The 24,749-nt window shown below is 35.4% G+C and overlaps 1 protein-coding gene and 1 long non-coding RNA gene across 7 annotated transcripts in view; one reads left to right on the top strand and one right to left on the bottom strand.

Annotated features, from left to right (window-relative positions):
* The window catches only part of NLGN1 (neuroligin 1), a 696,295-nt gene that overhangs the window by 546,319 nt on the left and 125,227 nt on the right, over positions 1-24,749 (top strand). The window lies entirely within an intron of this gene.
* Positions 15,148-22,988, bottom strand: LOC133093521 (uncharacterized). The gene is made up of 3 exons (XR_009701285.1): positions 22,922-22,988; positions 21,066-21,128; positions 15,148-15,601 (listed from the first exon to the last, which is right to left on the bottom strand). It is a non-coding gene; the product is annotated as an uncharacterized LOC133093521 (long non-coding RNA).

Here is a 24,749-nt window from a genome sequence, read left to right as displayed (position 1 = left end):
TTGCCTTTTAAAATCTGTAATATATGCTATGTACTTTAATTTCCTTCTCCTCCCATATACTTTGGCCCATCTTAAGTCTTACCTGTTTTATGAAGCATTATGCTATGGACTGAATTGTATTCACCTAAAACTCGTATGTTGAAATCCTAACCCTCAGTGTGATTATATCTGGAGATAGGGTCTTTAAAATGTAATCACGATTAAATGGCCTATATGGGAAAAGAATCTAAAAAAGAGTGGATATATGTATATGTATAAATGATTCACTTTGCCATACACCTGAAACTAACACAACATCATAAATCAACTATACTTCAATAAAAATTAAAAAAAAAAAAAAAGATTAAATCAGGTCATAAGAATGCATCCTAATCCAATAGGATTGGAACCCTGCAAGAAGGGGAGGAGATCTCTCTCTCTCTCTCTCTCTCTCTGACATATGGGGACAAAGCAAAAAGGTGACCATCTTCAAGCCAGGAACCCAATTGACCAGTACCTTGATCTTGAACTTCCTAGCTTCCAGAACCATGAAAAAATAAATTTCTGTTGTTCAAGGCAACCAGTTTGTGGTATTTGTTATAGCAGTCTTAATAAATTAATATACATTGTAACTAGTATCATTGTTGCTCTATTAATAGCCACCATTTCTTGAATATTAATCCACTGGACATTGAACATTAATCCACTAAAAATGTTTCTTGAACTCCTATTTTTTATAAGGCCCTGTAGTGGGTAGGGGAGATACACTGGAACTGGTGAACAGTTGCTGCCCTATGAAGCAATCTTCAGGGGGAGATGGAAGTGAAATATATATATAAATGAATGTTCTAAGTATTAGGAAGGAGAAATACAGAGTTCTATGAAAGCATGTAACAAAAGAACCAAGCTTAGCCTGCTTAGTTTGGAGGTTTGTGGAGGTTTCTCTGAAAAGTTTAAGCTAAAACTTGAAATTTGACAAAGAATTTACTAGGCAAAGAGGTAGAAAGGACAATAGGTGCAAAACGTCTGACTCAGGAAGGAACTTGGGGTATTTGAAGAACTTAACAAAGGATAGTCTAGCTGAAGATTATTGAATGTGATGGTGAATGGCATGAGATGAAGCTGGAGAAATACTTACATGGCAAATTACAGTGTGACAGTGTAGGCAAAGGCAAAATTTTTATTTTTATTCTAAGAGCAATGGAAAACCATTGAAGTGCTTAAAGTAAAGGTATGGTATGAGTGGATTTTCAACTGGTTGGGGGAGTTGGTGTGATACACAGAGTTCAGGTGTGGACCTAGTCCCCTTGGGAACTGGTCAAGTAGACAGTCAATGGAGGTATTGAATAGGCAATTGTATAGTCCACTTTGGGACTCAAAAGCAAGGTTGAATTCTGAAATACCTTTGGAGTTATCAGAATATACGTGTATATGTCATGGTTGTATGTGAGATTCTATAGAAAGAGAGTACAGTGATAAAAGAAGCAGACTAAGATCCAGCACTGAGCCCTGAAAAAAATCAAGAAGTATCCAAAGAGGTAGGAGGAAATCTTTAAGACTGAAATCTCAGGTCATAAGGAATGAAGATGTTTCTAGAGAGTTGTCACCAGTCACTTTGTCAAAAATTATGTAGGTCATTTAACGTGAGGCAGAAAATGCCCATTGAATTGAATAACACAGAGGTTCTACTTTGGGGCAGACATTATGCAAGGTGTTTTACATCTAGCTTTAATTCTCACAGTGCAGTACATATTATTGTCATGGGGCAGATGAAGAAACTGAGCATCAGAGTTCAAGGTCACAGAGTTAGAAAGGGTGAGGGCAAATCTGGGCTTCAACCCACGTCTATGATGTTGGAGACATAGAGCCCTATCCTTCTGTTCTGCCACTTAAGCCCTTCCCTAAACTGGTTTTGGTTTTGTTGTTGCTACTTGTTTGTTTGTTTTGGTATTAAAATCAAGGCCACAGAACTAGATTCTGTTTATTCTCTTACTGCTTTATATGTATGTAGTAGCCTTGTCTCTCCCACTGTATTTATGAGTTCGCTAAGGGCAAGCACCAGAGCATAGTGTAGGGGAAAGAAAATAGACTTTGCAACCTGACAGACCTCGGTCATAGTTTAAAAATTATAATGTCCATGAAGTGTCTAGCGGAGTGACAGGTACAGATGAGCCAAGTGTTGAATGCGACTTTCATTATTTCTTTGTATCCCTTTCAGCCCAGTGTGCTGTACAGAGTAAGGTTAAATAAATATCAAATTTAATTCTTAGGGTACTGTAAGTGATAATAAATTCTTTATCAGTTAATTGTACCCATCATAATTGCTAATATAGTTTAGGAGTCAATCCACTCCCAATAATGAAAACTTGCCTTACCCTGGGACTGAGAAGAGAATAGAAAATGAGATACTCTGCCTTTCCTTAAACTTGTGCAAATGCCACATTGGAAAACTAGACCCCTGAAAATCACGAACTCATTGACAACAAGTTCTTTGATTTCTCCGAGCTACCATTTCCATTGTACCTAATCTAGCCCTAGGTGCATGGTATTTATACAGTACTTACTAAAATAAAATAAACAAATTGCATGTTGATGAAGAAGAGATTTCTTGGCCCCTAAAGACATCAAAAGTTTTCTTTTCTGAACTACAAAATGTCAGGTGCTAGCATGGCATTCTAACTTCCTAACTACCACACTCACTACTGTTTGTAATACAGTTTATAGGCATACACAATAGGGTATATCTTATCATCCTTTCCAAAAATGTCATGGAAATAATATGATTTCAGAGGTTATTTCTGACACATGAACAAGCTAAAAATGTTTCTTAGACTGAAGCCAAGACTTAATAAGTACTTTTACTGTCATGCCTCATCAAACTTAATATATTGTAATGCTGTGTGAGAACTCTTATCTGAATGGTTCAATCATGCCCAAGTATGAGGGAATTTATTTGGGACCAGATGTAGATGTTTAAAAACTCCTCAGTTGTCTGTTTTTCTCCCCTTCGTAGCTTTACAGGTATAGTAACAACCACATGATCCAAATGTGTGCTCATTTTCTATTATATAGGTATTATAAGAACATAATATTTTAAAACCACTTGATTCTTTGTTATCCTGTTATTTTCTGGAGGATTTGTTTACCTGTGATTGCTACTTTTTTGGGCAGAGTGACAATAGTACCTTTTGGATCATGTGTAGGGCCATGAAATAGTGCTGTTCCCTCCCTCATCCCATGCTCCTGCCAAACTGGTCTCTTCAATATTTTCAAACATGCCAGTTCTACTACCTTCCCCTGAAATGGCATATGCCTCCCATGCATCCTACCGTGGAAATTCCCCTCCTTCCAAGGTTCAATTCCCAGACTACCCTCTCCAGGAATGTATATGTAGCAGAGACTCAATAGAGGCTTGAGTTGAATTTAGTAACAGACAGCAATTTTCTTCCTAACTTAATCCCTCATGTACTATTAAGAATGAATAATCTGGGTCCATTAAACGTCACTTTCTAGAACTTGAACGAATATGTGCAAACTGCAGGTGTACTGCAGGCATCTCAAACACAAATATTTACGGGGACCAGACAGTTAAAATAAATGAATATAGTGGGTTTGATGGTCAGAATGTAAAGTAGGGGTGGTATGGCTCTGATAAAACTAAAGAGCATATGCTTATATGTAGTAGCAGCTCCTGCTACTTTTAGCTGATTTTTGTCCTACTTTGTTCTGTCATTTTCTTAATGCCTAGAAATGTGCCTGGCACATAGTAGAACCTCAATAAATATTTGTTGAATGAGTGACTGAAAGAATGAATGAATGCTAAATGAGAAATCAGCCTCCCAAATCTCCCACTTTCTCAATAAAGAAGAGAAGTTCAAATTTTTTTTTGGAAACATTCTGAATTTTTAATTTTGATGACTAGTCCATTGAAATGAAAAGTCTGCTCTGACCAAATACAGCTACCGACCAAGCTTGATCTGAGAGCCAGCAGTTTGCTACCCATCCTATATTTGATTTTTAAGAGGGAATTCTCTTCTAACAATTTTATAAAGGGTAATAATTTGGGTAATATTTCTAGCTTCTCTCTGGCTGGAATCATGAAAACTAGTTAAATACTTAGAAAGAGAATGTGTTGGATAGATAGGAATTACACAACATTTTCTGAAACATTTTCATTTGGATTCTCACTTGATCCTTACAACAGCTCAGTTAAGTGGAAAGAAAGTTACTCTCACCTCCATTTAACTGCCTTTGAATACATCCAGTCTCTTCACTGCTGTTCTGATTGAATGGTGATTATTTATTGACCCATTTTAAAAGCAGCCCCAAAGTCAGTGTAGTTCTGGTCTTTGTACATTTAGTCAAACTGACTGACCTTAGAGAACCCCGAGTGCAGTGCTTTTACCTACTCAGTTGGTAGCTTGTCACTTGTCCATTTTGGGGCGAGCTATTTCAGTGGCTTCATAAAGGAGCCACATGCCTGGACATTCAGGAAGGCTGGGTTCTTTAGATATGGTGCTGCGTAAAGCAACCTGAAAAGAACATCATAAAACATGTCCTGATTCTTGCCTTCCTCACTGCCTCATCTGGAAAATGTGTCTGCCTGCCAAATACAGCAGGCTTAAGAAATCAAAATAGAAACAGGAAACAAAGGAAATGAGAGACAAATTTATTTTCAGAGTGTGTCCTTGTCCTGTGAAGATCAAAAGAACAACTGCATCTGTTTGAGGCTATTACCTAGACATTATAGGGAACAATCCTCAATGCAGACGTATCCAAACACGTGTGGTTAAGCCTGTTGTCAAATCTGGAGATGAAAGACTTAATACAAGCAGATAAGTATCATATAAAAGTGGATGACTTCCCTCTCTTATTAAGCCCTCATTTGGTTTCAGAATTCTTGGTCTGCCCAGAAAATTTTGTATCCTGTACCTTAGACTTAGAAACGGTGAAGCCCAAACAATCAACGTTTTGTTTCAAAATTTAAAGAGGTAAGGATCCCAGACAGCTGGTGTGGAATGGATGAATAAATGTGCCTCAACATACCACCTGTGCCTCCTGCTCCCCCGCCAGGTACATAAAACACACATACATACACACACAAACACATACACACGTATGCATTCATTCATTCCATTATATCTAATAAAAAGTGGGGGTAAAAATACCCAAAGACCACAACCAGCATAAATTCTTAGGAAAAGCTGAGAACTTTCCTAAGTTCACAAAGGTGAATTTAGCAGTCAAGGTGCATATGACACTTGGGTTAAAATGGGTTTGTTAGGTTCCTCGAAGACGTCAACATTTTTTAAACTTGTGCTGGCCAGACGTCCACTGTGCCGCTGGATGGATGAGGTACCCCAGCCAATGACTAGGAACTCTGTCAGGCTATATCACTAGGTATGTGAAGGAATATTTGTAGTTAATAATAATTTTTTAAAAGCATGCAAAGATAAAGTGGCTTTATAAAATAAGATACATAAATATAAGTTAAATACATCACAAGTATAATTTTTTACTGTCTGCTCCAACACATTTGCCACTCAAAGTTCATGTGTAATTTTCAAGTAAACAGTGTCTATAGATTTCACTGATCATACTTTGTCGGTCACTGAATCCACACTTCTCTCGTAACCGTCAGCATCTGTAGGAGCCTGTCTAGCGCTAGCCTAAAGAAAGCAGCTGCAGTACATACCAGGTAAGAGATAGAACACCAGGGCAGAGGGCAGATAATACTACCCTGAGGTCAAATCACTGTGTGGCAGGCCCACCCGCATGCCCCCAAATCTTTTTCCAGTTTCCAAATCAAAATCTGTTCCTTGTCTGGCAGCTCTAAATCTTGGGGAATCTAAATGGACCAGATATAATATAATGTAATAAGTTAAAATGAATATATGCATTCATGCACAATCTTGAGGACCTATGATATGTCAGGCGTGGTATGCAGGAGACACAAAGACAAAAGAAAAATTGGGGAGATGGTGGCTGGTAGAGAGCATGGAAAGGGTGAGCCAGGTGGAGAAGGCAACAAGGATAAAGGCAAAGGGACAGGGCAGTGCATCAACAGAGTTGCAATCATTCATGAAGGCAGAAAAGTAGGGTATAAGGGGGAAAAAATGGGAAAAGATGATAAAAAATGTGTTTAGAAATTTGATTTTTATACTAAAATTTAAGAGCATGAAGAACATCCTTCAGTCAATAGCAGAGAATACCTATTCTAAAAGTACTTGCTAGAAATGGTGTTTTTGTAGTGTCTGGCATTCAGTTCCTGCCAAATGCTCACTGAGATAATATTTTTTTAAAAATTGTCATGAAGAAGATAGGCATGTATTGTATGTAGGCATGTATTGTGAAAGATCTTCATATTCTTATCCATCATACCCCCTTCATAAAAAGAGAAGAAAATAGTATATTGGGCATATTAATCATCCATTGTTAAGCTTCACCTCTATATGAAGCCAGGTCACTAGGAATCTTTTAAGCACCATCATGCACTTTACCTCCTGATGTAGGTGTCATGATACCCTTGCCTTTCTCCAAGGCAAAGTAGGAAGTAATAATACTTTGGAACATCTTTGCATTGTTCAAACTATTAATAACAAGTGTGTTGTCATTTACATTATCCACAATGATTTATATAAATGTCTTCACACATTTCTGTTAGTCCTCTGGGTTCTTGGTTAACCATGAGAAAGCTACATAACCCACCGTGTTTACCTCTTTATTGTGGATGATAAAAGCCCAGAGCTGAGTTCTGATTTATAGCCATAAAGTTTTTTTTCCATATTAGTTGTATGACTTGGAGCAAATTTTTTAAATTTTCTGAGATTCAGTTCTCTCATCTGGAAAATGGGAATAATAATGATAATATTAATAGCAATAATAATAAATAACAACATCTGTTATATTATCCAAAGATAATTTACTTTTAAAAAACTCTGGTATAAGCCATATAATATGTGTGTATGTGTTTAAATAAGCTATAATCTATTCCCTAGCATTTAAAGGCCCCTAAATAGGAATCTACATTCCAAAGTAGCTATGAAAACACTACAAATACTATTAATGAAACTACATGAGAGTTTGCCAATTAGTAAGAGGGATGTTAGAAATCTATATGGTAAAATGACAGGTGTTTAAAATGTGTCATTGCCTAGAAAGGTGGTAAGGACATCACTGTCCTTTCCTAAACAAGGCAGTAGGATATAAAAAGCTCAACAGCTCAATACCTTCAGAAATGTGTCCTAGGTCTGGACATCCATTTGTACCCATTCCATGAAGTACTTTGTTGCCTGACCCATCACAAAGATTAACCGGCCCTGCCTTTGTTGCATCTGCCTATGATGTAAAAGAAAAGAATTTCCATCCATAGTCTTTTCCAGAGTTTCTCAGGACAGAGAGTGTGGGCTCCCTTGAATTTACAAGAAAATTATGTATGATAACATTTATGTCTACTTGCCAGTCGACATTTGTAAAAGAATTTGGTATAAGACTTGCTTTCATTGTAATATACCACCCTGTAGCCTGGGGATCTGTAGAACTTCTTGTACCTCTGATTACTAGAAGAGATATTTACAAAACAAACAGACCATGGAAAGTGATGTCATAGCCAGCTTTCTGGTAAGTTTGTAGAATTATATATATATATATATATATATAGAGAGAGAGAGAGAGAGAGAGAGAGAGAGAGAGAGAAAGTGTTCTAAAAACTAGATTATGCAAAATAAAATTAAACAGATTTAGACAAAACAAAATTAGCTAAACATGTAGCAATAAGTAGGTTAAACATGTATTGCAAGTATTTATTTTAAATGTATCTTTTGACTTAACAATTCTACACCTGGGAATTTTGTATGAAGAAATCATAGGACAATGCACAAAAATTGAAATATAGGAATAATCACTGTTATACAGTTCACAACGGTGAAAACTGGTAGTGCCCTGTATCTTTCAACAGATTATTATTTAATAAATTATGGTACATCTATACAATGTAATAATTTCCATCATTACAATGATAGCACACAAAGATGACACAGAAAGATGTCCATAAAACACATTAGCTGAAAAAGCAAATTTCAAAAACAGTGTAATAGTCTTTAAATATATTTTTTGTTAAAAAATATATGTATAGAAAAACATCTTGAATGATATATACCAAAATATTAGAAAAGATTATGTCTGGAAGGCATAATTAGGAGTGATCCTTGTTTTTCTTTTTATAATTTCTGTTAATGGCATATCCAATTTTTATATTCAGAAAAAACAATAAAGGAAAACCTCATATTTCTATCTTAAATCATAAAACCAGAAGGTAAGCTTGCAAAATCACAGGCTGACTGAACCAGTTGGGTAACTCTAACTCACAAACTCAAGTTTGCAGTTGGGCTGTGCTTCTTCACATGTCAAAGACTCCCATCGGTTTGTACTCATTCAATCTTTGATTTTGGTAGTGTTAAAACGGTCTGAACTAGAGAAATTAAGGAATTCTTTCCATTCTTGAAGATATCCTTTTTTCTTTCTAGTTTAAATTACTTTTAGGATCTTATTATTCATACTTCAAAGGTATTTGTTGTTTATGTGATTTTCCCCTCCTATGTTTATTCTTTCATGGGAGGTGATTCTAATATGCTTGCAATCAAACTGTTCCAGATTCTCATAGAGTAAGTAACCAACAATTGATGACGACCACCAAAGTGGTCATAATGACAAACTGTAAAGATTATCCTCTTCAAACTTCCCTAAATCTTTGAACTATTTTTCAAATATCTGTTCCATAGAAGTAAATATGTTCCACTATGTGGTTGACATATCCCATCTGCTGTCTGTTTGTATGTGTGTGTGTTTTTAGTGTTTTTTTTATTGACGTATAGTTGATTTACAATGCTGTGCCGATCTCTGCTGTACAGCTAAGTGACTCAGTTATACACATATAGACATTCTTTTTTTAATATTCTTTTCCATTATGGTTTATCCCAGGAGACTGGATATAGTTCCCTGTTCTGTATAGTAGGACCTTGCTGTTTATCTATCCTATGCTGATCTGGAGGCTTCCAAATGAGTTCAAGACAAAAACATTTTTATTAATGGTTTGGCTTCCTCTTTACACTTCCTCTAGGATATCACTAGTGTCTATAGTAGTAATAAAAAGTGCTGAGTAATCCCCAGTGAAACAATTGATAGATCACCAATGGATGCTAAAGCCATTATGTGAAAGTTTGGGGTGGGAGTGGTGGTAACAGAATAATTGCAAGGTTTCAAGGTATTACTCTATAGATTACTTGTTAATTGCAAATGGGAAAACTTCGTTTTACTGTTGAGAAATCTGGTGGGAACCACCTTAACCAAGAGGTCAAATTTAACTTCATTAATAGTGGGATAAGCTGACATTATGTGCCTTCTGATTTGAAGTAATATGAAGTACAAAGTATTGCTTACAGGGTATTCTTTTTTTTTTTTTTTTTTTGCTTATAGGGTATTCTTGCCAAGACTGTTTAACTTAAATCTAACCAAACCTTTAGACATAACTTCCAGTTCACAGGAAGTGCAGAGGACAGAGGAACAAGTTAACTAAAACCAGGAGGAAACACAGAAATCCAGATTGTAAGCCCTTTTACAAGGCAGTTGGCCTGGTCTCTTCTAAAAGTCAGTGTAATGGGAGAAAAAACTGGTGGGGGACTGCTCTAGACATAACAAACAAATGCAATATGGGAAACTTTATTGGATATTGGTTTAAAAAAATAGCTATAAAAGACATTTTAATGACAATTGGGAATATTTGAATATGAATTGGATATTGAATGGTATTACAGAATTGTAGTTTTAAGTGTGATAGTGATATTATAGCTACATAAGAAAATATGCTTATTCTTAGAAGATGAAAACTGAATTATTTGAGAGAAAGACTTATGTATGAAATTTACTTTCAAATAATCCCTCCCAGAATGAGAAAGAAAGTAAGAGAGCAAGAGAGAGGGCAAACAAACATGGTAAAATATTAATTGTTGATTTTAGACGGTGGGCATATGAGCACTCATTTTATTACTCTTTCAACTTCCTGTTGTTGAAATTCTTCATAACAAAAAGGGGGAAAAGGGAAGGTTAAACCAAAAAAATCAAGCCCTTTATAGTAATACTTGGCATTCTGATTGTATTTGCAAACCTGTATCATAAACAGGATATTTAAAATTTTCCTTTCATGGAAAGGAAAATTTCTTTTTCTTTTAAAGAAAACTTTTCTTTTAAAACTGCCTCAGAGAAAATAAGATGGTAAGACTGACCCTGTCTTGAGGGATTTATGGATTTTTTTTTTTTCAGTCTGTTTGTAACCTCCTGTAAAGCTTCTGGAACCTTTTGGATTTATCATCAATAAACATTTACTAAGCACTTCCCAGAGTTCAGGGCACTCTGCTAGTCACTGTGGGCTTAACAGTGTTCAGAGTAGACTCTGTCACTGCCTCAGGTGTCAGGAAAATGATTCTGTTCTTTATCCAGTAATAGATTATTTTAAGTGATCTCAATAAGGAAATTCAATCTGGCAAATGATTGTTATGTTCCAGGTATAAGACTCAGTGCTCTGTGCCAAGGGAGTAGATGAGAGAACCATAGGGAATGTTCACCAAGCATGGAATCCAAGAATCTGCTAGGGTCACTCTGTCCTTTGGCCACAGATAAGCTAGGCTCAAGCACTAGCCCGTGATTTGTGGAAAGTCCAGCGCCCTCCCCAAACTTGCTGTGAATTCCTGGGTACCACAAAGTCTCATGGTCACCTCAGACTCTACTCAGCTTCTGCCAGTGAATCCATTCAATTCTCGTTCCATCCGTGTCAGCTCAGTCCCACTTCTTGATTTTTATATGAAAATAAGGATCTTATGATTTATTGGAATTTTGAGAGGTCATGTGGTCAATAACATTAATTGTATGTTGGAAGGGGAGAAATGTAAAACCAAAGAAAAAGCAGCCAAGGAATTAAAACCTTCACAGATCATAAAAGATTCCAGAGCCTATCCTGTTTCCTTATCTTTAGGTTGAGCCTCACTGGAAAAATGTCTTTCTATCCTTTGCCATCTAAATTTCCAACTACTTTTTAGGCAATTCCATCTATTTAATCTCTCCTTCAGGATCCATCTCTCTTTCTCCCAGCAGTACAAGTCTCACGTCTAAAAAATTCAGTGTGAATTAATTCCTGGGTGACCTGCCAGTTAGTTCTTGGAGGGATTTTGCCCTTTGAATCGAGCACAGTTTTGACTTTTGTTAGGAGGTGGGTGGAAGGTTGGGTACCAATGAGATGGAGGATGGGGGAAGAGGCTTTGGCACTCCCAGTCAGGCGAAATAGTCCATGGTGGACAAGACGTCCCAGCCCGGTCCCCTTGAAGGTCTTCCCTCTAGCGAAGACCTTAATTACTCCTCTGACTGTAGGAGCAAATTCACACACTTCCCAAAGATAAACAATAACTTTTTGGAAGCAGATTGTCAATCTTATGAGAGAAAACTTTTTCCTACCTGCCTTCTTAATTAGCAAGGCCATCTTTCTCACAATGGAATGAATATTTCTTATCACAAAAAATAGTGATTTTTAAAATCTTTCTCCTACCATCCGCCCCATACAATACACCCCCCAATACTATTAGCACACACAACCTCACACCACAAGCCCATACACACCCCCCACATACACACCCACACACATTTTTTATTTGCACCTTTTTAAGAATTGGAAATAGACCTGGGTAACTCTTTTGGTTATTCCAATACCCAGAAAATACTTTGCAGCTACAACCAATAAGGTCTTAAACTGTTAATAATTTCTTAGGCAAGGCATTCCTCATCCTCTGTTTTGATCTTGAAGGTGAAGGAAGAGGGCAAATGATTTTATTGTAGCTCTAAGACCAAGAAGGAATGGCTGTGATTCAAGAACAGAAATAGGAGAGTAACCTGAAAAGTAGTCAACAGACTAAGGAGAGAATCAAAAGGACCATTTTAGAAAGTGATGAATGGGAAAGCCAGTTTGCAAAATATTAAGGATTGAATAGATTATGAGGAATTGGTGAGGTAAAAATGAACACTTTTTACACAGTCTACGAGAGAAAAAGAGAGAAATGGGAAAGCAACATGGCCCATCTTGTTTGGTTATCAACTCAGTACTTTCATGTACATGAAGCCATTTACTTAGCCAAAAAAATTAAGTAAATCATTTTGGGAATCTTTATAATTTAAATTATATCAGTATTTAAGGCTTTGGAATAGAAAAGCTATATCTCTTTGTGAACCTGAATGAGATGTCCTGTCCCCTTCCTGACTGTGTACTAAGAGGCTAAGTAACCGACCCCATGGTGGGTACCCAATATGACACTACATAAAGAGACTGAGGTATGTGAAGTACTAAGAGAAACCTGATTTATCCTCATATTTCTGGACAGCCCAAAGGAACCTGCAGCTTCTGAGTAAATGACTTGAAGCTGGATAGTGTGGGCCCCAGCAATTTTGAAGAAACTCTCTTATGCCACCACGGGAGTGAAGACTGGATCAATTTATCATACACAGTGAAACGCTACCTGACCAGTGGCGGTACAGCTGGGTGCCCAGGTGCAAGCAGAGGCCAGATTCTAATCCTGTCTTCCCAGATATCAAGCAAATTCTCCAAAGGGTATGCAAGAGAGATCCAGGGCTGTGCCCTCTTGTCTTCCTGGAAGGGCTGGCGCTCTCCCTGCAAGAACCTGCTATTTATTCTTTCCTTTCAGAAACAATTGTAGCTACTTCTGATATAGAAAAAGGCAATTTAACGTTCTGCCAAAGTTCTGAGATTATTCAAACCATTTCCCTAATGTCTTTATTATAATAGCTATCATTCTGATCATCCCACTTGTAACATTATTGTTTCTTAAGATTTCTAATGCATCTTAATCAGACATTTGGTTTCCTAAGTTAACCACTTTTGAGGCAATTTCATGAAGATTATATTACTCAGAGCTCTTATTTTTTTATTTATTTTTTTTTTTAAATTTGCAAGTATGCTAGGTTGATACTTTTTTTTTTTTTAATAAATTTATTTATTTATTTTTGGCTGTGTTGGGTCTTCGTTTCTGTGCGAGGGCTTTCTCTAGTTGCGGCAAGTGGGGGCCACTCTTCATCGCGGTGCGCGGGCCTCTCACTATCGCGGCCTCTCTTGCTGCGGAGCACAGGCTCCAGACGCGCAGGCTCAGTAGTTGTGGCTCACGGGCCCAGGTGCTCCGCGGTATGTGGGATCTTCCCAGACCAGGGCTCGAACCCGTGTCCCTTGCATTGGCAGGCAGATTCTTAACCACTGCACCACCAGGGAAGCCCAGAGCTCTTATTTTAAATCATGTGTTAGGTAAATGTCTAAAAATACTGAGTAAGTGGATAGGGTACAACTTTTATTTGTATTTTTTTACAAATAAAATTGTGAGTAGTTAGCTAGAACATACAGTAAGTTTGTTTTCTGTTATATCCTAATGACAAGAAGAAGATGGGAAGGTGTAACATGTGTTTGAAGGTTAACAGTGTTAAATATGCTTGGAGAGGGGGGTAGTTTCCTATAAAATACATAGTTGAAAGCAAATATTTTTCTAACCCTCTGAAGGTTTTAATGATTCCTATTAATAATCCAAATATATTTTTGAAATAGCAAGCTTTACTGTTTACTCTAGTTCTAGGTAAATGGGTTTAAAGTTCTAACAGTTTTGACGTTTAAAAGTATATTCTGTCATCCCCAGATCTTTCACAGAACAAAATGTACACACCTATAGGCTTCAAAATATGGCGTGTTAAATACTAGGGGCTACAGGGTCCAGTGCTGAAATGATCACTGAGATCATTTGATGCTTTAGCTTAACTTAAAATAAAAATTGAAGTTTATCTATTACTAAGTATGTAGCATAAAATTTACAGAACTATCTTGACTAAGTAATTCTTATTTTAAACTAGTAGCTTCTGGAAAAGCCATTTTTAAGATTCAGACCTAGATCAAATCTGGTGAAGTAAAGAAATAGAAATTACTATTAGTGTATCATTGGAAATTAAAATTCAATAAAGTGAAAAATGACTATTATTTGCAGACTGTTGTTTTTAAATTTAAAAATTCTACCTTCCTTTTTTTTCTCAACAAGCATGTCTTAGTTTCTGTTCTAATGTGTTTAAAGCTATGCACATACATAGGGGGCTTTGATCTCTGCTTAATCTGCAAATAATTCCAAAATCATAAGATTGAAACAGTCCTCGATTACTGAATACTTTGCAACTCACAGGATATGGCAGATGTCTGTAAGCTGTGAAAATACGTGTCTGATGTATTGGTGGGTTCACATTAATATTCAGAACAGGAAAATAAAAGCCACATCGCAATACTTATATAATTGGCATTTGTTACCTCCACTTTTCAGATGCTATAGGAAGGAACCAAGTCAAATGAATACTCAAGACTGTTTTCATGAACCCTAATGCTAAACATATGTGTCTCACTATTATCAAATTTGGACTTAGGTCACTGAATTCCGAGGCTACAGAAGCAGGTAAAATATAGGGAAAACTTTATACTTACGGGGTAGACAGAGCAACATTTTTCTGACAGTGAAAATTATCTAACTATAATTTTTTTTAGGAAAAGCATACCTCGTACAGACCACCTGATTATTAAGAGGAAGTTGGGGGAAGGGATTCTACTAGAAGCAAGGGAGAAATACTGTTTTCTTGACATTTTTCACTAGGTTCAAGTGAAACAACTCAGTTTACCGTGAATAAACTAGCTCTCTTCCATTTGAAAATATGTCTGCTCTAGGCAGGTCAGCTTTGCATGAGACTTTGGGACAGGGAGTTGGATTCCTGTGTTAGGCAAAACCCTCTAGGCTCCTTAAATATCTCTAGAGTCAGATATGATGAAAGAGGAGCCATCACTCAGAATTGTAATAGGACCTAAAGGCCATTTTGGCCCTGGCCCAGACTTACTAGCATAGCTTGCAGTGATCTAACCCTGCAATCATCTTGCTGTGCAACTCCATGCCTGAGGATTTAACCAGATACACATTACTGTGTATTATGTCACTGCTTTTCATCTCTTGGTTAGAGAGTGTTTTCCTGAAAAATTATTTAGTGAAAAAAAAAAACTCTGAGAAGAAAATAGTAGGAGTTTTCAACTGAAGATACTCTTAACTCTCTGGCCCAGTGAGAAAACTAATCAAATGATACTGAAAAGGGAAGGATTGATGGTACACTCATTCATTCATCCATTCATCCAACAAGTGTCTACCATATGTCAGCCAAGTTCCACGTACTGTGTGATGAAGGAAATACAGTCTCTGCCTTCATGGGAGTTTGAGTTTAGCCATAACATTCTGCTAAAGATGTTAAAGTGTTATACTCAATGTTTGAAGATACACACACTTTCTTTCAAGAAAGTAAGTGTTCAGTCAATGCACTGCCCCTCCCCACGGTGCTATATTGCATTTATCTTACTTAAAAAATGTGTGTGTGATTGTGTATAATTCTAGATTATCTTGTCAATAGTGGAACCAATTTTCCCCTGTTCAAGTGGGGATTTTGCAGGAGAAATGTGATTTCTGCCTCTTCTTTTGGTCTCTGGCAGAGTAGGATGCATTTGTATTCTCATCTGAAAAGAGGAGAAAGATCTCAAGGTTAGAGCTCTCATCTTTTTTCCTTGTCGCTTATTTATTCAATTCAAGGAAAATTATTACAAATTGGTTATAATTTATTTTTAACTTTTAATGCAGTAGCATGTTCCTCATAGTAACTCCATAAATGTCTGATCATTGTATTCATATATGGAATCTAAAAAAAAAAAAAAAATGGTACTGATGAACCTAGTGGCAGGGCAGGAATAAAGACAGACATAGAGAATAGACTTGAGGACACAGGGAGGGGGAAGCTGGAGCAAAGTGAGAGTAGCATTGACATATATATACTATGTAAAATAGTCAGCTAGTGGGAAGCAGCTGCATAGCACAGGGAGATCAGCTTGGTGCTTTGTGACCACCTAGAGGGGTGGGATGGGGGGGGAGGCTCAAAAGGGAGGGGATATGGGAATATATGTATGAATATAGCTGATTCACTTTGTTGTACAACAGAAACTAACACAGCATTGTAAAGCAATTATACTCCAATAAAGGTGCATTAAAAAAAAAAAAACTTACCATTGTGTGCCCAGCAATTTTTAGTTAGTAGGAAAGAAGAGGATGAGCAACATCTAGTATCTGCCCTCTAAGTGCTTAAAATGATGATAATTTAATCATTATAACTAGTGACAAGTCAATTTTTTACTAGAAAAAGTAAAGACTACAAATAATTTATGTTTCATGACATTTTCTCTAAAGAAGTATTTCACAAACTGTTCTAAAGTCAATTATACTCTAATTCAATCCATAAGAAAATCAATTTAAGTTATATCATCGGTGCACGTGGGATATGTAACAAAGTTAAACAGGCAGCTTTACTGCAGGACTTAGTACACTGACTGTTCAAAAGGTACAAATATGCTAGATTTCCCAAACTAATTTGACTGTAGAATCTGTTTTTTTTCTGGAATACTTATTAACTTCAGTCTCACAGAACATGTGTCCCACTGAACAGTTTGGGAAACACTGCTGTAAATTTTATTGCCTTGAATAATATCTCCTGGAATATGTTTCTACATGACCTAAAAGAAAATGAAATACACCAACAAGCACAGCACAAAAAAACACAAACAAATATGCATTATGCAGTTTCTTAACACTGTTTAAATATTGCACTCTAACATTAAGAATGTAAACAACATCATTTTGCAGCTAAGAGGATTTGTTTAGGAGTCACTAACCTAGGTTTTCATGTAGACTCCACCTAACTTACTAGCGAAATGATCGTGGGAAAGCAATGTCAACTCTCTGAACCTCAGTTTTTTTCATCTGTTCTATGCGAATACTAATATCTATTTTGACAACCTTGCTGGAACATTGAAAAATCTCAAACAAGGTCATAGATATGAAACAACTTTCAAAAATCTTGCATGGAAGGATTATTATGATGTTCCACCAGAAATACTATCTGTCATTGAATGTCCTGGTATAACAAAAGGCTGTAAATATGTGTAATGAATCAGTACAGACATTTTAATTTTGACATTTCTTTGGGTTAAAAAAAAAATAGTCTGTATTATTTCAGCTATTTTACATGTGGGGGAACTTAAATACTGAAAACTAAAGTCATTTTCTCCGGTTTTATTGGGCAGAACGGGGCAATAACATCTATTCCAGCTCCTGATTTCTAGAAAGAAACAAAAACAGGCTTTATTTACACATATGGTGCTCAAACTATTCTGGAAACCGTTTATCTGGTAATATTTGGTCAAGTGTCATTCTGCTTGTTAACACCATTAGCATAGAAGAAATTGACCATTCCAGTTGGACTGTTAATCCATTTGACTCAAAGTGAGAATTGACACTGTTTTCCAACCATTCTATCCGTTAATCTATAGGCATCATTCCGAACACTAGGAAATTTCAGGTCCCCTAAAATCTAACATAATGCTTAATATAAAATACAAATAACTTGACACTGGGGTAAGTAAAATAGTGTAACAGATAGCAAGTTTGGTCTCGGTAGAATTTGCCTGTTTATATATATATATGTAAGTATACATATATATATGTAAGTATACATATACATATATAACTGCCATATATATATGGAAATTACTTGAAATTTGGCATAAAAATTTAGTCTCCAATGAATAGGGTCTCTTGTTAAGTTACTTCAAGCTACTAGAAAGAAATGTTTGTTGCCAAAATTTATCAAATTATTTTTAATAAGGTTATTTTTTACCTCTTCAAGGCTTAACTCTAAGTTGCAATTCAGAATGATATAATTATTTTTTTAATTGAAGTATAGTTCGTTTACAAATTGTGTTAGTTTCAAATGTACAGCATAGTGATTCATTTTTTTTCAGATTATATTCCATTATAGGTTATTGATATCATTATTCTTAAATTATAATTTATTCTACATTCACTACTATTACTAATTTATACAACTCTTGGCTTAATATTTAGTTTGTTCTGCATTACTGTATAATTCTAAATGTTTTTATAAGATGAGTATATCACTTCAATTTTCAATCTTTATTTCCTCAATTTTGGGTGTTCACAAAAATATAAAAAAGGAGGGCTAGGTATTTAAGGTAAAAAAATTAAATCATCTAGTTGAGTAATTTCGGGCAGTAAACTTGCAACTTTTTTGTTTGTCTATTTGAACTTAATTTTCTAGTTGTTTTATAATCATGGCTAAAGCATATATAAGCCAAACATACTTTCAATACCTAGTTTCAAATTCTTATGCAGAAAAATTAGATTCTATATTCTGCTAACATTACTGTATTATTGCTTAGTCGATATCTACAAGCCAGATACTTTTTTTTTAATCAATAGACTTTATTTTTTCAGAACAGTTTTAGGCTCACAACAAAATTAAAGGGAAAGTACAAAAAGTTCCCATTAACTTCTGTTACCACATATATACTACCTCCCCCACTATGGACATCCCCTACCAGAGAGGTACATTTGTTACAACTGATGAACCTACATTGACACATCATTATCTCCCAAAGTCCATAGCTTACATTAGGGTTCACTCTTGGTGATGTACATTCCATGGGTTTGGACAAATATATGACATGTATCCACCACTGTAGTATCACACAGAATAGGTTCACTGCCCCAAAAATACTGTGCTCTGTCCCCCTAAGCCCTGGCAACTACTGATCTTTTTACCGTGTCCATAATTTTGTCTTTTTCAGACTATCACATAGTTAGAATCATATAGTATGTAGCTTCTTCAGATTGGCTTCTTTCACGTAGTAATATGCATTTGTTTCTTCCATGTTGTTTCATGGCTCGATAGCTCATTTATTTTTAACACTGAATAATATTTCGTTGTCTGGACGTACCAGAGTTTACTTATCTATTTACCTCCTGAAGGACATCTTGGTTGCCTCCAAGTTTTGGCAATTAAGAATAAAGCTGCTCTAAACATTTGTGTGCATATTTTTGTGTGGACATAAGTTTTCAGTTTATTTTGGTAAATATCAAGAAGCAAAATTATTCAATTGTATGATAAAAATATTTTAGTTTTATAAGAAACTGTCAAACTGTGTTCCAAAGTGGGTACCATTTTGCATCAGCAATGACTCAGAGTTCCTATTGCTTTAAGTCACTGTCAGCATTTGGTATTGTCAGCGTTTTAGATTTTGGCCATTCTAATAGGTGTGTAATGCTATCTCAATGTTATTTTAATTTGCAATTCCCTAATCTTTTCATAAGCTTACTTGTCATCTATATATCTTCCTTAATGAGGAAGCTGTTCAGGACTTTTGCCTATTTTTAATTGTGTTGTTTCTTTTCTTATTGTAGTGTTTTAAGAGTTCTTTTTGATGTTTTGGATAACAGTCCTTTATCATTTGTGCCTTTTGCAAATAATTTCTCTTAGTCTGTGCCTTGTCTCCTCCATCTGTTGACCAGATACTTTTCTTCTGTAGAAATATTAGCTATACCTTTCAGGTGATTTGTGATATATTATTTATTTTATCCAACTTTAAAGACATCCTGTATTTTAGACAAGCAAAAATCATTTATAAGACTTTAAACATAGAGTTGATCCATGGTTTCTTGCCAGATAAATTTATATGCTAACTTGACTATTTCTAATATATTTTCTCAGTTTATTTTAGACATGTTCATTGTCTTGTTAGGCTTTAAGAGATATTTTGTAAGACACCCATCATTTCTTTCACACAGAACTTAAGAGTCAAATACATTAATCTTGACATTTAAAGTTTTATATTTCAGATAACCAATGGTAAAACATATACTATATGCTGGGGATATTCCAAGTATTTTATATGTATTATTTCATTCAACCTTCAAAACTCTATGAGACAAGGACTGTTATTATTATCCCCATATTATGGATGAAGAAACAAGACAAAGAGAAAGTAACTTTCTGAAGGTTAGTGCCTGGGCAGCAAAAGTAGTGTTCAGACTCCAGCAATATAGTCCAGAAACCTGGGGCTGAGCTATTACATCCCATTATGGTAGGTCATGTTTCTCCTCTCTGCAACATTAAATCTGTGATTGTTCTTGGTTGGTAGTATCTCCTTCAGTTTTCTATCTTGTAGATTATTATTATTATTTTAATCAGCAATTTTTTACAGTGATTAAATTTTGAGGATAGAGCTGAGGAGGAAGATTAGGTTACTTCATAAATTGTAGAGCCAAAAGTTGAATGGTTTTTTTTATAACTCTGTGATTGGAAAAAAAAATTATATTAGCTAATGACTCAGTTCTTGGGAATGATGTTAGGAATTTATTTTTAATCTCTACATTAAAGTATTATCATTTATTATTTCTGAAATAATTAAACAGCCAAAGAGTACAATTTGAGTAAAAACAAAATTTTAAAATACATATGCTAAATGTTGTTTAATGGCTTCTTGGCTCATTTTATAATTGTTGTTACACTTCACTTAACATTTTTCTGGTCTTCCTTTAGTAATTAAGTACTTCTGGCTTTTTCCATGCCATTTAAGTAATAGTTTTCACACTGTTTTTCATTAAGAAATTAACAAGAAAAGGACATTCCTTTAACACAAGCAAATTATTTTTCAGGCAGTTAACAGGAATAGGATTACATCCTTCAGGAAATTTACGAGTAATTTTCCTATCCAGTGATAGAATAGATGAGAGGAGGGTTGCTGAAGTGTTTCCTAATCTTTCATCTTGTCACATTAGGATTCATTAGATGTCAAAATTCAAAATGCCTCCCATGAAGAAAATAAAATCACATGTTTCGATGGTCAGCTATTCAAGGAAGAGCAATGGGTGCAGAAACAGGAAACTCAGTTTGATGAGAAAATGGTTTGATTCACTGAAGATATAAATAAATCCAACTAAAATCTAAGGCCCCTACAGGATCGATACATAAATACCTAAAAATGTCTCCCTCACAATACTCTGTAGTTAATATATCTGTAATACATATCCGCTAGTGATTCATTAAATCAACAGATTAGTATATTCAGTGCTTACTAAGTTGAAGGTACTCTATTATTTTGAGCCCAGAGAGACCAGGTACCAGTTTTATCCTGCAGTCTGGTGGGGAAAAGGAGAGAGACAAACAATAAACAGATCATCAATAAATGAATATAGTAATTTCAGTTAGTGATAAGTATGAGAAAATAAAACATGAATACAGACGGACGGATGGCCAATTTAATACATAAAAATATTATTATTTATATTATTTATTCCATGTCTATACCACATATATAGAACTAAAATACATAAATGTGTAAAATCTAGCTTAAGAAATAAAACATTTGAAGCCTCCATATACCTGCTGATCTCAACTTCTCCATTACCATCACCTCCAGAATTTGCCACCATTTTTAATTTTGTGTTTGTCATTTGCTTAGTTTTCCTAATGATTTTACCACACACATATATACGATTGTCTAGTTTTCCATGCTTAAAATGTTACAAAAATTAAATCATAGCTTTTTCTGTTTGTCTGCAACTAGCTTTTTTAGGTCTACATTTTGTTTCTGATATTGATCCATGCTGATGCATATTTATGCATATTCAGTGCTATGTATAATATTCCAGTGTTTGAATTCATCACAGTGTATTTATCCATCCTGCTCTCTATTGACATTTGGATTTTTTTCAAGTTGTTTGTTCTCTTCTTGTTTGCTATTACAGCTAACATAGCTCTGATCATTTTTTTTTAAATCATGCTTTTTATCTGATGCATATGTGTTTCTCTATGGGTATGTACATAGATGTGGAATTTCTGCGTCACAGGGTAAGTTTGTGTTCAAATTTTCTAGATATATTTTCTGTTCTTTCAAGTAGTACCTATGCACACTAGAACTGTGACTGTTTGAACACAGAATGCTCCACGCAAAGAGAATACAAGCAAATGCCATAAGGTGGGATGAGCTTGGTTGTTCTAAGAGAAAGAAAGGCCGAAAAGCTAAAACATAGCAAGAGGTCTAAAAGCTGGGAAACGGCTAGATCAGATAGAGCCTTTAGAACCTTTGAAATCGTGATCAGGATGAGAAGCACATGATTGTATGTACTACACTTAATTGTCAGTAACCTTCAAATACATATACATTAATTTATATCAGTAATATATGTTGATAATAAATATTAATACATTATAATACATAATTATGTATTACAAAATGTATAATACATGTCATTATATAGAATAGAGATATAAAATAATTTATAATTTATAAGATAATAAAATTATATATATATTATTTATAGACTGCTACAGACTACGTAGAACAGGGAGACAATTGAAACCACAGTTAGCCACTGGGAAATTTGTGTTTTTATGAAAACTCCAAGCTCTGAAACCAAAGTGAAGAGAACCACAGAAGCTAAGGTGCTATGATTGATGTTTGGCCATAATTTTACAATTATTATTCCTGCATCATAAGATGCAATTGCTTTCCCCCAAGATGTCACCTCTAATCATCTCTCTGCTCCAAATGGCCTCGGTGGTTGTGTAGCCTGGCTAAGTAGCCAGCAGAGACTTGTATTAGATTAAAATCTAGCTTTCTTTATTCAGGGTGAACTTTGTGAGGCGCTGATGGAGATGATTGGGGTCGAAAGCCTCTCTCGACAGCACACCTGTCGGCACAACCACAGAGAAATAGTTTAAGTATGAATTTATGGTCAGCTATTAGTTCCCAAACAGGCCCCCTTACACGGAGGGTAGGGAGAAACTGAAGAAAAAGGCAGACCACTCCAGATTGGTAGATGGCAGATTTAATTAGCAAGGGAACTTCCTTACAAGGCTCCTCTTGGGCGGCCACAAGAAGAGTAGATCTTTACACTTTACATCTTAAAAGTGTATATAGAGGCCTTACCTGGGTTCAGCCACGAATACCGTCCAGATGGTCTCAGCGACACATCACTGTCTCAAGGCTGCGCCCTTGAAAATGGCTCCCGCTGTGGAAACAGTGGGCAGGATGTACATTCCAAGGACAGGGAGGGGGTGAGGCGCCTCTAATTGCCCAGGTCCAGTTCTCAGGACAAAGCGGTCACGTCTTCTCAATTACCTCCTCCAACAGTTATTTAAAGCTCCAGTGTGTTTATTTTTCTCCATCAGACACGAATTTAGGATTTGTTAGCAAACTCTTCACAGCAGAAATTAATTACTGATTAAACAGCATCTACAGAGCTGAATAAAGCAATGTTGCTTGATTAATTAATGTGTCTACCTTGTATTCATAGAAGGTAGAAGGCGTGTAAGATAAAATAGACAAAATAGTTAAACACAAAGACATCGAAGAAACATATTGCACTTTTTTTTAAATGAGGCATCAGTCTTAAATCTCTGACATTGCTGCTTGCATTTTGCAGCACATTGATTTTATTCTAATAACATTCTCTGTTTTAAAGTACCAAAAAATTCCCTGAAATCTAAGATACTACCATTATTCTTAGTTTGTAAAATTATAATACATTTTAGTAATTTTTTTGCACTATAAAGCTAAAGGAACATAATGTATTTAAAAAGATGTTTAAATCTAAACTCTGTATCTACCTAAACTAGTAACACAATTTCATTAAATATTATCCGCTCTAACAGGTGGAGACAATATGCTCTAGTGCAGTGGCTGTAAACTTTTTGACCAAATTTCCAGTAAGAGAATATTTTACATTATTCCTACCATGTACATGCACGTGTTTACACATGTATATACACACACACACAAATCTTATAACTGCATCAAAAGTTTCAGAATCAAAATTTACCACTAATATATACAGGTGCCAAAATATAACCTATTCTATTAATCTATTCTATTCTATTCTATTCTACTCTCCTTTATTCTTTTTTTCCTTCTTTCCTTCTTTTATTCTTTCCAGTCTTTTTTTAAAAATTTTTTTTCTTTCTTGTCTTTCTTTCACACTGTTGTAGTGGTTAAGAAACATGACTCTGAAATCAAACAAAAGTGGCCTCAAGACGACTTCACCACTTTCAGACCTTAGGGAAGTTATTTAATCTGTAGCTGTAAAATTTGGGTATACTTCATATGGATTTTGTGAGATTAAATGAAATAATGCATATAAAGATATCAGCACTATTTTATAACCAGTAGTAATTGCTCAATAAATGTTAGGTATCAATAAAAGTGTTAGTAGTTTGAATTTTAAATCAAACCAAATATTTTCAAATATTTGAAGATAATTCAAATAAAATTTGTTGTTATACAATAGCTGACGTGAATCTGAATTACAAAAAGCGGTCCTTTAAAAAAGTAATCCGTAATCTATGGTATACTCTTTTCCTTAGTAGGGTTTACATAGAACAGGTTTATGAGAGAAAGAAAATTCGGTTCACGGACACTGTGCTTTAACAAGGGTGAAAAACATCTTTTTAAGCAGAATTGAAAACTTTGTTTCTTCAAGACGTTTTATGGATATAGATACCCAGTGAACCCCCCAATAGTTGAGATTGGCTTTACCATTCATCCCCAGTTACAGAAACAGCATTCCAAATGTAGCCAGTATTTTTTATTCACGCCAAACTACAACTAACACCGTAGACTATTAAGTTGAACTGGGCTGCGTGTAAGGATGTCATGAGTTGCTGTAAGTGTTCCCAGAGCCTGGAGAAGTTCTCTTTAGACCCAAGGAAGACCAGTCACGTGCAGTGGGGCCTGCGTGGAATCAGAGCGCAAGGGTGTC

The sequence above is a fragment of the Eubalaena glacialis genome, chromosome 6 (assembly GCF_028564815.1).
Source record: "Eubalaena glacialis isolate mEubGla1 chromosome 6, mEubGla1.1.hap2.+ XY, whole genome shotgun sequence".
Taxonomy (NCBI): Eukaryota; Metazoa; Chordata; class Mammalia; order Artiodactyla; family Balaenidae; genus Eubalaena; species Eubalaena glacialis.
This window is presented reverse-complemented; position numbering and strand designations above follow the sequence as displayed.